This window comes from Phyllostomus hastatus, unplaced genomic scaffold (genome assembly GCF_019186645.2).
Source record: "Phyllostomus hastatus isolate PE091 unplaced genomic scaffold, TTU_PhHast_1.1 phas_contig_210, whole genome shotgun sequence".
Taxonomy (NCBI): Eukaryota; Metazoa; Chordata; class Mammalia; order Chiroptera; family Phyllostomidae; genus Phyllostomus; species Phyllostomus hastatus.
The window spans coordinates 35,084,994-35,097,935 of NW_025333737.1; the positions used below are offsets into that span (position 1 = coordinate 35,084,994).

Below are 12,942 nucleotides of genomic sequence, written 5' to 3' on the forward strand. Positions count from 1 at the left end.
AGCCTTTCCCAGCCACCCAGGACGCGGTCATCAGGACGCCATGTAATCACTGATCTGTTTAAGGTCCTGTCTCTTCCGCTGCAGTACTGACTTGAAGGCAGGGGTCCTCTCGGTTTCATTCATCCTCACAGGCCTGGCATCCCGGCCCAGGCCTGGCACACACGGGGACTCAGTAAACACGCGCTGGCCGATCGGCAGGGCAGCCAACACAGTGTGTGCAATGTCACCGGTCAGTGTTGAAGGGGTTCATTCCAGGCTGCGTTGACAACTCTGAAACATCTTTCTTAAAGTCACATGACATTGCATTTTTCGGTTATATCTCTTCGATATTCCACAGGGTCGCCAAACGAGTGAAGCAGCGAATCTCTGTTGAGCGGAACAGCTCAGCTGAAGTCACTGGGTGTCACCACACTAGCTAGTGTAACAGAGACATAACACCGCAGAAGGGACGGGGGCCTCTTGCTTGGTGATTCATTAGCTGCATGGCGGAGAGTGTCACATAGGGCAGACCGCTTAACGCCGAAGGTCTCCTCCTTTCCTCCTCCTTTTCCCTCTCTCTCCTCCTCCTCCCCTTTGCCTTCTCTCTTCCCTCTCACCTGCACCCTCCTTCTTTCATTTTAAGAGAGATGAGAACAATGAAGGTGTTTATTCAGCTAGGGGAAAGAGCCAATGAAAAGGAAGCAGCTGAGGATACTAGAGAGAGAGAAGATAATTGGCTATCAGCTCATGTATTCAACAGACATTTATGAGGTACCTGCTATGTGCCAGGTACTTTGTTAATCAGCAGTGACACAGAGGTGACGGGGACACATCCCTGGAGTCAAGGGGCTCACAGTAAGGGAAAGGACACATAAATGCATAACATTATTCACTATATAAAGCCTCGCTATGGTATGACCCAGCTCTGTACAGCATTACACACAAAGAAAAGTCAGTTGGCATCCAAAATAATTGCGATGAAACTTCAAATCCTTTTATAAAGTGTCTTGAGGAAAATGCCACGGGGTGGGGGGAATTACATCAATGATTTACAAGAAACGTTCTTAAAATCGTACTTTTCACTTCCCTCTTCTCTCCTCCTATCTGCTAAGAAGAGTTCTGTCTTTACCTGTGAGGTTCCCAGGTCAGGTTACAGTATCAGGAGAACAAGGGAAAGGGATTTCACCTATCTGCCACTCTGCCTCAAAGCTGCTCCTTTCCCTTCCTCCAAACTTCCTTCAAACTTCCTCTAGCTCCTTCTTAATCCACACCCTCTTTGCTCTTCTCTCTTCACTTTCTCCTGCCCTCTTTTACCGCCCCCCCCCCCCCGCCCAGGTACCAGTAACTCCCCACCCTATCAGCTGCTATAACCAAATCACTCAGGGCTCAGCCCTTCCCCATCCCACCTTCCACCCACTATCCTGACAGCGTGCGGTGACCCGGGCACCTAACAGGCGCAGACAGCAGCCTCCTTAGCAGGCAGGAGGAGAGAGAGACACTGTGAATACTAATGCATTATTGATATTGTTTTCCTGCCAAAGATAGAAAACAATGTGGTAAGTGAAATGATACACTTATCTACAGAGACTTTTGAGAAAACAGAGCAGGGACAAGTCACCCTGACCTTGAAGGACAAAAGGAGGTGAGAAGGGCATTTCAGGCGCAGCAAACAATGTACGCGAAGCCCAGAAACGGGAACCAGGCACGGGTCAGGGGAGGGACTGAGGATACAGATGGGGAAAGGGAGAGACGTGTCTCCTCCTTGGAGGAGTGTTGAGAGGGAAATAGAAGCAGATGAAGTTGGATGAGAAATCTCCACTGGAAGGCCCTCGCCTTCTCCTCAAGGCCGTTTTGGTAGGGAGAGACAAGGGAGGCTGCAGAAAAATGAAGAAGGATGGGTATAGCCCCCTGGGGTTGCCAGACAACCAACTAGATGTGGCCATAGGGACGTCAGAGCCACCAGAAGGCCAGCCAAGGTGCAGCTAGAGTGGTTGCATCGGCACGCTTTGGCTCGAGTGACTTGACTGACTGCTTCGGCGAAGCTGTGTGGCTGGGAAGACTCAGAGGGGGTGGTCAGGAAAAGAAGGACTGCAGCACAGCGCCCGGAACTGGTAGGCACTTGCTCGGTTCAGCTGGGCTGAGTGATATTCATAAAACCCAATGAAGCAGAGAAACAAATGTGGCCAGCGTGGGGGTGGTGGGCAGAGCGGGGTACAAGGTGAGGCAGGGCAGGATTATTATTATTTTTTTTTGAATGTGTATTCTTTTTTTTTTTTAAAGATTTTATTTATTTATTTTTAGAGAGGGAAGGGAGGGAGACAGAGAGAGAGAGAGAGAGAGAGAGAGAAACATCAATGTGCGGTTGCTGGGGGTTATGGCCTGCAACCCAGGCATGTACCCTGGCTGGGAATCGAACCTGGGACACTTTGGTTCCCAGCCCGCACTCAATCCACTGAGCTACGCCAGCCAGGGCTAGGGCAGGATTATTATGTCGCATTCGTTAACCTTCCAGCTGTAGCCATGCGAACCTTCTGGGAGGAAGGGGAAAGACATTACGACAGAGGCCATCGACTAGTGCAATTCAGCAAGCATTTCCGGGCTACTCGGCCCTGAGTACAGCGCGGTGGGGACGGCCAGGATAAGCCAGCGGCCTTCAGGGAGCCTGAGGTCTTACAAAAGCAATGCTGTACAGAGCAGTTTTGCAGAGGACACAGTGGAGGCAACGAGAAAAGAGACACAGTGCTATAGAGAGTTTCAAAGACTAAGAGTCAGGGAGGGCTTTTGAGCAGGCAGAATTTGAGGTGGACCTACAGGATAGGATGGGCATGCATTGAATCTTGGCTTAATTGGTAGTGTGGGTCCTGAGAAAGAAGATACCTACTAAGAAGGGCTCCTGGTGGCTAACTGGACTCACATGTTAAAGAACAGAGCCCATACAGGGGCTGGTATTACAAACTGCACCTCAGGGAGACACCCGCACTGAACTACCTGCCTCTGCCCCAACCTGCTGTTCCGCAAAGCTTTGCTGCCATTGCAGCCAGCCCTTATAAAGGAGTTCCTGGAATCGTATTTTAACCAATAGGAAGGACTGAGGCGTTCCCCATTCAGTCTGAGCTGTGGGGACCGGGCAGGGATTTCTGTCCTTATAAGTCAGTTCCCCTCTGGCTCTGGGAGCGTGCTTCCCCTTTGCACTGAAGGCTAAAGATTGCGTTTCCCTGTCTGAGCTGGAATACCAGAGGTGTCTCTCCAGAGCAGAGCGGCACAGCACAGGCCAGAGCAGAGCCCACTGTGGCAGAGTGGAGCAGAGTGGTGCAGCACCAAGCACACTAGCGAGAAGCAGTGCAGAGCCAGCTGGAGCAGGGCCTGGCCCAGAGCTGCCTCACAGCAGAGCTGTTTCACCCTGAATAGTTCCCTTCTTCACCACATTCCAAATTGGGGATTCTTGCTGGTGTTGAATTGGTGCCAAGGACCACCACCATCTGTCAATAATAGGAAGGAAACTTCAAAGCACAGGCGGCCTCTAGGGCAAAGGAGCAGAGGTGGTAGGGTCTCAGGTGCATTTAGGGCAGTGACTTCAACAGGTGTGCTGCAAGATGTTTTAAAACATGCAATACCTGACTATTTCGTCGGGGGCACCTGACCTCTTTTCCCTTAGACTGTCAAATGAAAAACATGACAACAGCCAACACAACAATAGCCATCCGGTGTGAATGAATCAAAATTATATCTATTTTTTTAATCATCAGATCAGTGGGCTGCAGAATTTTAGTGATTCGTTTATGTGCTGCCACGAGATGAGAAAGGTTGAAAATAGCTGATGTAGGGGATGGTGGTGAGCGTGCGTGGCTGCAGGAGCGTTTGGCCCGTGGGGAGTTAAGCCTGGAGACAGGTCTCAGTTGATTTATGAGGGCTTTGAACGTCAGGCAGAGAGATACGGACTTTGCCTATTTGCAGAAACAAACTGCAGAAGATTTCTGCATGCAGGAAAGTGACACGATTCTACGAGTGTTTTAAGCAACAGCTAAAACAGTTCGAACATACAAGATTAGTTACTGAAATGGCAACCTTCTTGTCCAGCTGAGACGAGAGATTTTTAACTCCATAATTAAATTCATTTAACAGAGGGAAGGGGTTCTTATTTCCCAGGACCTTAGGACTGTCTTCCATCTGTCTTTATAAACAGATTTAAAAAGAAAGAAACAAAAAACCAAGTCTCCAGGCTTGGATCTCTGGGAAAGCAGGAGTAAATACTGACACAGTCTTGCTTTGTTTTCCCTAGAGAGGTCTCCCAGGCGATTTCTCTAATTTTCTAGAAAAAAATTTTTAACTTTTTTTTTTTTTTTCCCTTGAGAGTTCAACCGAGCTGAGGGAAAAACGGCAGTATTGCCTTCGATTTGCCAGCTTTGGTTTGGACGCAGTATTAGTCCCCGAGGGACTCCCAGCAAAGCGTCTCTGGGCATTTGTTCCAGGCAATAAGGACGGAGGTTAAAAGTACGCTCTCTCCAAAGGGCTTAGTTAAAACAGAAAAAAAAAAAAAGCGTGGAGATGGATGTCTCTATCCATCTTTTTAGGATAATCGAGTAAAGAAACTAATCAAGGAGGAAGCCCTGCCGCCGCTACTGGTCAGGACCTTTGCACCAGAAACCGCCTTGGTATTATTACACCTAAAGATGCATCTTAGTTGCGTGCTCTTAGGCTGGGATCACTTGGGACTTGATTCCGCCAGGCTCCCAAAGGGGCGGTTGCAGCTACAGCCTAGCGTGCTGCACAGCCAATAAGAAGCCAGAAGTCCCCGCCCATCTCAATTTTTGACCAATCGGCGCCCATAATTTTAGCTTGCTAAATGGCGTCTCCGTTGTCTGAGAAGGGAGGGAAGTCCCCTTATAGTTGCCAGCAACAGACATGGCTGCGGCCCCTGGAGGAGGGGACCCTAAGTGAGGAGGGGGCAGGGAGGGAGAGAACGCGGGCGAGGAAGACAGGCCCCCGGGCCCGGGTAAGTACGAGAAGCCCTGTGGCCCGAAGCAAGGGGCACAAGGGAGCAAGGGGGCGTGGGGCTCCGCTTTACGCGTCCTCTGATTCTTGGCTGAAGCGGGAGGAGGCTGGGGTCTGCACCCCGAGAATGGCCTCCGGGGATCCCTTCGGAGGGTGTGTCAAGGCACTGGCTCTGACCTCCAGGTCCTGCTCATTTCCTACCCTCAGGTGCTCATACCTGTCCTTGGCCCTGGCTAGGCCCGTTGTGGGGGTCCCAGGTCAAAAATCTAACTCTCCCACCAACAAAGAGACCTGCCCGGGGTTTGTCGCGCATGGGCCCTGGCCAGAGGGCTTCCACCGCTGACGTCTAGTGTATTTATAGGCATCTGGGAATCCCCATCCCTGGCCCCACCACGACCCCAACACAGACGGTTGTCTCCCTTGCGCGCGCCCACAGCTGCTGCCCTGGCCCTCGTGCTGACCGAGTCCCCTGTGTCTGGATGGATGGAGCCAGCCCAGGGGCTTCTGTGTCCTTTTTTTTTTCCTTTTCTGCCTTCCATCGTAACCAGACTCGTTTAAAGACTCATTGGAAGCAACCAGAGGAACACAATAGTTGGCATTCTGTAAACTGATATCTATGCTGTGTTCTCATTCCTCTGCCGCACACCCCTAAGGTCCGGCTCTTACAGTCCCTCGTGTGCCATGGTGATGGTGTGAGCCCCTGCGCAGTGCCCTGTGCCAGACAGGAGGGAAACCCCGCGCTCTTTCATTGGTGTGTAACCACAGGCTGCACTTTGGTGTGCTCATTGATTCGGTCACGTGCTGCGCTACAACCCACTCTCTGTTCGGAGTTTTTGTGTGGCTCTTGCGGGGGGGCGCGTGGTGGAGGGGAGCTCTGTATTGAGTCTCTTTGCTTCTAGTATGGGATTTTGCGCGTTGGGAGACGGGTAGTTTTCTTATGCTTGATCCAAGACATTCAGCTTTAGTGGCGTAATTCGGTTAGTTATGTCTGGTACTCTTAGAAGATGGAAGTGAGGAGAGGGAGGTTTTGTCTTTGTTTTTTTTTAAACACATGCATATTTCCTGTAGTATGCATCTTATCGGTGAGCTTCTAAGTCTGAGGAGAGGGGATTTTTAACTTTTTGGTTTTACGGATGGGGACTAACTATTGGGAGAGGCAGAGAGGCAGGGCCGGGGTCACCGAAAGCCAGGCTGGAACCCTGGAAGTCCCGATCCTTGGGTTTTTTATCCACTGGAGCCTGTTGTTTCCTGGTGCGATCGGACAAATTCAAGTTCCCTAACTTCTCTGAGCCTCTTACAGGGGACTTGGAGCTTTAAACGGGATGGTACACAAAGGATCTCTAGCCTAGGGTCTGGCACTTACTAGGTTCTTCACACATTTTTGCATCCATTCATTTTGAGTCACCAGCAGGCAGCTCACTGGCTGATTTCTTCTCATAATATTTCCTGCGATCTTTCTCTGGACTTGGGGACATACGTGATGACCATGATTCTCGGGGAAGGCAGCGAGGGGTGGAGTCTGGGCAGAGTGGCCTCTTCCTCCATTTTTGGGAACCACTGTAGCGCCCTTAGAGATGCTGCTAAGGGGCGTGTGTTGTGTCAGAGCACAGCAGAGCCGGTAAAAGGTTGGGAACCGCTGAAGGAAGAAGGAACGCCACTGCGGTGTGTCTTTATAGTGATCTTGGCAAAAAGAAGTGCCCATCTTAGTCTTCCAACGAGGGAGTTTAAATTAAAAACAACCAAACAAACAGCAATGGCACAAATAAGGTTCATTATCCAGAGAGGCAAATAAAGGTGACATGTGGATTAAACAGTTTGAAAATCACCGTGAAGACCCACACACACCAGAGCACAGGCTGTCATTAAGCCTGGAAAGGGTGGGGGAGGGCAGCGTGTTCAGATAAACGCCACAGATGCTCTGCACGTCTTATTTTAGCTGCCACGTCGTTAACTTGACTTTCTTGCTCGCTGGTTCTTTTTGTCAGAACCATGGGAAGGAAAACCACTTGTGGTTGGATACCAGGGGGGCAGCGCGTTGACCGGGGAGGTGGAGCACAAACAAACCCCTCGATGATCTGCTGCCAAATAATTGAGAGCTGGCCGCGCTTCGGCCCCTCCCCGGACCCCGCTCCCCGTGCGGTGACCGGTGACCCGGCATCAGCAGACCAGAGCCAGGCCGGGCCTTGGGAGGGAAGAACACAGAAAGCCCTTCACGCTTCTATTTTGAGAAGTTGCTAGGGAGTGCCAGCTCCTCGGGTTGAGAATCAGCCTTTGGGAAAGCTTAACTCCTGCAGGACAAATGGGAAACGAAGGTCGCAGTCCTTGGGTTCCCTGACCCCTCTCCCAGCTGCTCTTCCCCTAGCGCTGGGCTTGGGGAGCTGTTTCCACAGGGAGAGGGGGGAAGGCCAATGTGTCTGTGACCTACACCCAAGGCTTTAGTGGACCCCAGGTGACGAGTCAAGGGTGAGCTCTTCCGATGGCCGTCAGAGCTGGGAAGGCGCAAAGCCTCTCCGTCCATCCCTGGTGTCCAGACGAGAAAGTCCCGGGTCACGGATGGCACTTCTCCGCTGGTAGATGAGTGTCAACAGTTTGTACCTTGTTATTGTGTCCGCGCTGTTTCCATGACAGTGTGATTCTTTACCTAAAAGATAGGCTCCTTCCGAAAATACTGTTTGAGCCCTGGCTTCCCGGTAGGCCCGGATTGGTCGACAGCGGCACCGGCGCACTGCAGGGCGCCCGGGCTAGGCCGAGGTACGGCAGGGGTGTTTTTCTTCCCCACGGACCTGCCAGCCAGAATGTGTGGTTTGGTTGGTGAGCAGGGGTTTGTGTAATAATAAGCTTTGCCTGTGGCTGCCAGGACGGTAGTAAACAGTCGGTCACGTGGCATGGGGAGCAGGGAAAGGGCCAGATTTACACCCACACGCGGCCTGCGTCCTGCTGGGCACATCTCGCACTGATTGCTTGGGGGTTTGCTAGCTCCGAAGGCCGAAAGGGACTGAGGAGAGGGGTGTCCGAGGCAAGGAGACCCCTTCAGAACCTTTGGGAAACTAGAGATCTTAATGGAATTGTACAAGCCCAGTTTTCTTAACTTCAGGATCCTCTTGGAAAAAAAGATTCGTGGTAGAAGTCTCCCTTGGTAGAACAGGAAAATATAGGGAAACACTTGGATAGGACCTACCCTGGAGAGAGGCCCAAAGGCGCGTTTAAAAAGGGCATACCACATCTCTAAAGTTGACACGGAGCGTCTTTTCATGTGTGGAAGCCACTAAATTTCTTTTTTTTTATAGGGATTAAATCTTTTTTTAAAAGATTTTATTTATTTATTTTCAGAGAGGGAAGGGAGGGGGGGAGAGAGAGAGAGAGAGAGAGAGAGAGAGAGAGAGAGAGAGAAACATCAATGTGCGGTTGCTGGGGGTCATGGCCTGCAACCCAGGCATGTGCCCTGACTGGGAATCGAACCTGTGACACTTTGGTTCGCAGCCTGCACTCAATCCACTGAGCTACGCCAGCCAGAGCTGGATTTCTTGGTTTCATCATCTCTCAGGGTGAGAAGAGACCGTAGAAAGTCATCCCTTTCTTATTTGCAACCTGATGTGTTCCTCGTCTTCGTAATTTCCCAGCCTCTGCTTGGATCTCTGTACTGACGGGGAGCCCATCCCCTCCCGGGGCAGCCTATTGGCTTTTCTTAAAAGTACAGTCTTAAATATGTAAAAGATATAGTTCATATGAAGTCCCATTCTGTCTCCTTATATCTCGTACTAGACTTACCCCTCTCCTTCCTGGGACACGGCATGTTTGTTCACGCAGCCTGAATATGAATGAACTGTGGGCAGCCATGTCACTTGTATTGAAATTATATTCATAGTAGTTTGATACAATGGTTTCTGAACCTCAGGGCAGGACTTTGTATTGAAACGATTACAGTTAAATAGAATCCTTTAGATTTGGCCCATCATTCAGCCTGTTGAGATCTTCTTGGATTTTGACTCCGGTCTACTTTTCAGGTTTATGCCATCCAAGAATTTGATTAGCATACCATCTGTTTCCGCACTCAACTCATTGATAAAATTATCGACTGGGACGTCACCAACCAGAGAACCCCGAGGCTTGCTGTTAAAAGCCTTCCTCCAGCAGAACATCAATCAGTCCACCCGTTAGTACTCGTTGGCCAGGTTTTCCGGCAGAATACAGGTCGGCCAACCTGTGGTTGGGGTGTGTTGGGTGTGTTGGGCGTGTTGGGTGTGGCTAGAGTGCAAGCTCAGGTGATGAGGGTTGTGCTAGATGGGGTAAGAAGGACGGCCAACCCCTTGCCTCACCCTCAGCCTGAACCTTGGACGCCCATTTAGTTCTTTGTGATGCTGGTTTGTTTTTTTTTTTAAGATTTTATTTATTTATTTTTAGAGAGGGAAGGGAGGGAGAAAGAGAGAGAAAGAGAGTGAGAAACATCAATGTGCGGTTGCTGGGGGTCATGGCCTCCAACCCAGGCATGTGCCCTGACTGGGAATCGAACCTGCGATGCTTTGGTTTATAGCCCGCACTCAATCCACTGAGCTACGCCAGCCAGGGTGGTTTCTGTTTTTTAATATTGCTAATTTATTCTTTTTTTTTAAGATTTTGTTTATTTATTTTAGAGAGAGGGGAAGGGAGGGAGAGAAACATCAATGTGTGGTTGTCTCTCATGCACCCCTTGCTGGAGACCTGGTCTGCAAGCCAGGCATGTGCCTTGACTGGGAATTGAACCGCAACCCTTTGGTTCGCAGGCCAGTGCTCAATCCACTGAGCCACACCAGCCAGGGCTGTGATGCTGGTTTCCGAGCTTGGCAGCAGGAAGCCCCCAGCCGCTTGCTTTCGTGGCTTCTCTGTTTGCCTTTGTCTAGCTACTTGTCCTGACAAACCAAGGAGATTGTATCGTAATTTTCTCCTAACTCTTCTACCTGTAATTTCTTCCCCTCTCTTGTCTGATTTATTCTCCACCTTCGTCAGCCACTCAGGAACCTTCAGTGACTCCTCAGGGCCTCTTGGTTTTGGCCTTCAGGGGACTGTGCATTTCAGCCCTTGATTTCCTGCCCCCCACGTGGCCCCTCATTGCCTCGCTCTTCCCTGCCCGGCCTTCTGCTCTAACCAAACTAGTCAAATCACCGTCGTTCAAAAAGGCTCCCGCGTTTCCTCCTCGGTGCCTTTGTTGGGACCTCCAGTTCTTGCTTGGGTTGCTCTCATTCTTCTCACTCCTGAGCTTTCTTAAGGGTGTAGCTCTGGCCTGGCTTCGTCTGGGAAGCGACCCCTGGCTCCCAAACCCCCACGGGTCTCTTTCTCCTCGAAATGCTGCAGCTCCTGTTGGCAGCTCTCCTGTAGTATGTCAATGCCAACTTGAAATTTTTTTTTTAGATTTTATTTATTTATTATTTTTTTTTAGAGAGGGAAGGGAGGGAGAAAGAGAGAGAGAGAGAACATCAATGTGCAGTTGCTGGGGGCCGTGGCCTGCAACCCAGGCATGTGCCCTGGCTGGGAATCGAACCTGTGACGCTTTGGTTCGCAGCCCGAGTTCAATCCACTGAGCTACACCAGCCAGGTGAGGCATCTTAATATTGAGTCTTCCATCCATGAGCAGGACAGGATGTAACCCTCCATTTACTTAGGTCTTCTTTACTGTCCCTCAGCAGTGAATGGTCTTACACGTATTTTTGTTAAAGTTATTACTAAGTATTTTGTGTTTTTTTATACTATTATAAGTAATATTTTAAATTTTTCTTTTTAAAAATTTTTATTTATTTATTTTTAGAGAGAGGGGAAGGGAGGAAGAAAGAGAAGGAGAGAAACATCAATGTGTGGTTGCCTCTCAAGTGCCCCACTGGGGGATCTGGCCTGCAACCCAGGCATGTGCCCTGACTGGGAACAGAACCAGCGACCCTTTGGTTTGCCTGCTGGTGCTCAGTCCATTGAGCCACACCAGCCAGGGCTAAATTTTTAGTTTTCCTATATTTCATAATAGCCTATTGACATTTAATTTATATTTACATTTTGTATTTTGACCCTGTATCCTGAAACTTTGGCCACTTATTTGTTCTAATATTTTATTTTTATATTCCTAAAAAATATGTTTATATTCCTTTTACATGTACAATGTAGTCTTCTGCAAATAAAGACACTTTTCCTTATTTCTCTACAGTCTTTATGCTTCGTTTCCTTTTTCCTCCTTGCTGTGGAGTTCTCATTCCTTATCTCAGCAGAACCGATCACATTTCCTGTTTGCTGAGGACAGTAATGCCAACTGCTATGTGTCAAATACGGTTCTAGACCCTCGGCATCCAACATTTTACCTCACTGTTGCTGCACCTCTAGGATTGGGTATTATCATTTCCATTCTATGAGCAAGGTCACTGAAGCTCAGAGAGACAAGTCACTTGCGAAGGTCAGTTGGCATCCGATACGTGGTGGAGTCAGGACTTGAACCCAGGGCTATCTGGCTGTGAAGCCTGTGCTCTTTTTCCACAGCGGGCCAGGAACTGAACTGGCCCTTTAAGGACCCAGCTGCTGGTGTCAGATCAGCAGCTGAGCACGGCTCTCTCCCAGAACCCCATGTATGGAGCGATGGGAAAACAGAGGCTCTCAGAAGCATGCCCTGCTCCTGGCTGCCCTCTCTGAACCTCTGTGGTTCCAGCTGGCAGCAGAATTGTTTCACTGTTTCGGTGTTGGCAGGAGTTACGTGCAATTCCCCCCTGGCTCCCGGTCCCTTTCCCTGTGTGGCGACGACCTCATCCAGCCCCGCTGGGACGGAGTGTCATGGGGACCTGGAGCTGTACTTGTAAACAGGGCCCAGGCAGCCTGACTCAGAGTGGCCTCCGGGAGAAGTGGGTTCGGCCTCTCAGGATCCCGTTTCAGCTGCCTGCCAAAGAGCAAATGTCACTGCAATTCACTGCCTGTCTCCGACCCCCGAGGGGCTTGCTCAGCGTTGAACGCCCCGGCCGCAAAGGCAGGGACCGCAGGCTCGGCCGCCCTGGCCTGTGACGTCGGCCCTGGTGCCACCCTGCGAGGAGTTGGATGGGATCTCAGAGAGGGGCTGGTGGCAGCAGAGCCTCGGCCTCCTGCCTGGGGTCCCCTGGACACGGCTCCTTTTGTTTCTAAACAGTGCTCTCGTGGTTCGGCTCTGCGGCCTTCTGGCCGGCTCCTCTTAGCGCGGCTTTGCCGCAGGCCCCCGGAGAGAACTGCCCTCGTCAGCAGGTTAGCGGTTTCTGCACGAGAAGTCACCTGGCAGCAAACCAGATGACTCAGTGGCACTCTTTACCCAGGCACGCCCTGATCTGAAACCATGAAAGTGTGTTGGTTGTCAGGATGGGTGGCTGAGGGTCAGGGGTCATGTGGGAGGGGCCTGGAGTGGGGAGGTGGGGCTAACCATCACCTTCCAGATTGTAGTCGGAATAGCTCACGTGTGTTTGCGGAAGGATATCTGCTCAGGTGCCTGGTGAGCACCGCCCTGTCAGCAAATTGCCCGAGACGCCCGGCTGGCTGCGGGCAGGTGTGTGTGGCGTGGACGGCGTGTGTTCCCAGCACGTGGCATGTGCTCCGGGTGGCAACCTCAGCAGGAGCAGGTCTCTGCTTTCTGTCATCGCCACTGCCCCCACCCCCCCGCCACCCTCCTGCTTATTCCAGCTGTGTCTGCGGTCCAGTTCACCTTAAAGCTTCCCTTCACTTCCTCAAGAGCTGATAAGCCAAGGGTTGCCCTGCCTGCCCGGAGCAGCGAGTGAAAGCGTGCACACGAAAGGAGACACTCGTGCCTCTGAAGATGACGGTTAAGAGATGGAAAGCTCGCCCCCGCCCCCCGGGCATCCCCTCCGACGCCCTCGCCCTCCTGGCCCCGGAGACGGGACTGCCTGGGGAAGCTGTGCTCGGGGACTGGGCTGGCCGGGGCCTCTGTGGTCGGGGCGCCACTTCCCCCTCCGCCACTCTGTTTGTTTAGAGGACACTGTCCTGTTT

The 12,942-nt window shown here is 51.1% G+C and overlaps 1 protein-coding gene across 3 annotated transcripts in view; it reads left to right on the plus strand.

The window, feature by feature from the left end:
* The first annotated feature begins 4,849 nt into the window (after positions 1 to 4,849).
* Positions 4,850 to 12,942, plus strand: part of TMEM94 (transmembrane protein 94) — a 30,870-nt gene continuing 22,777 nt past the window's right edge. Inside the window, exon 1 of one of the 3 annotated variants that reach the window (XM_045837412.1) lies at positions 4,850 to 4,972. The gene's annotated coding sequence lies outside the window, so the exon portion shown is untranslated. Of the gene's footprint in view, positions 4,973 to 12,167; positions 12,190 to 12,534; positions 12,558 to 12,942 lie in introns of those variants that run through there. The other 2 variants (XM_045837414.1, XM_045837413.1) reach the window with 2 other exon arrangements.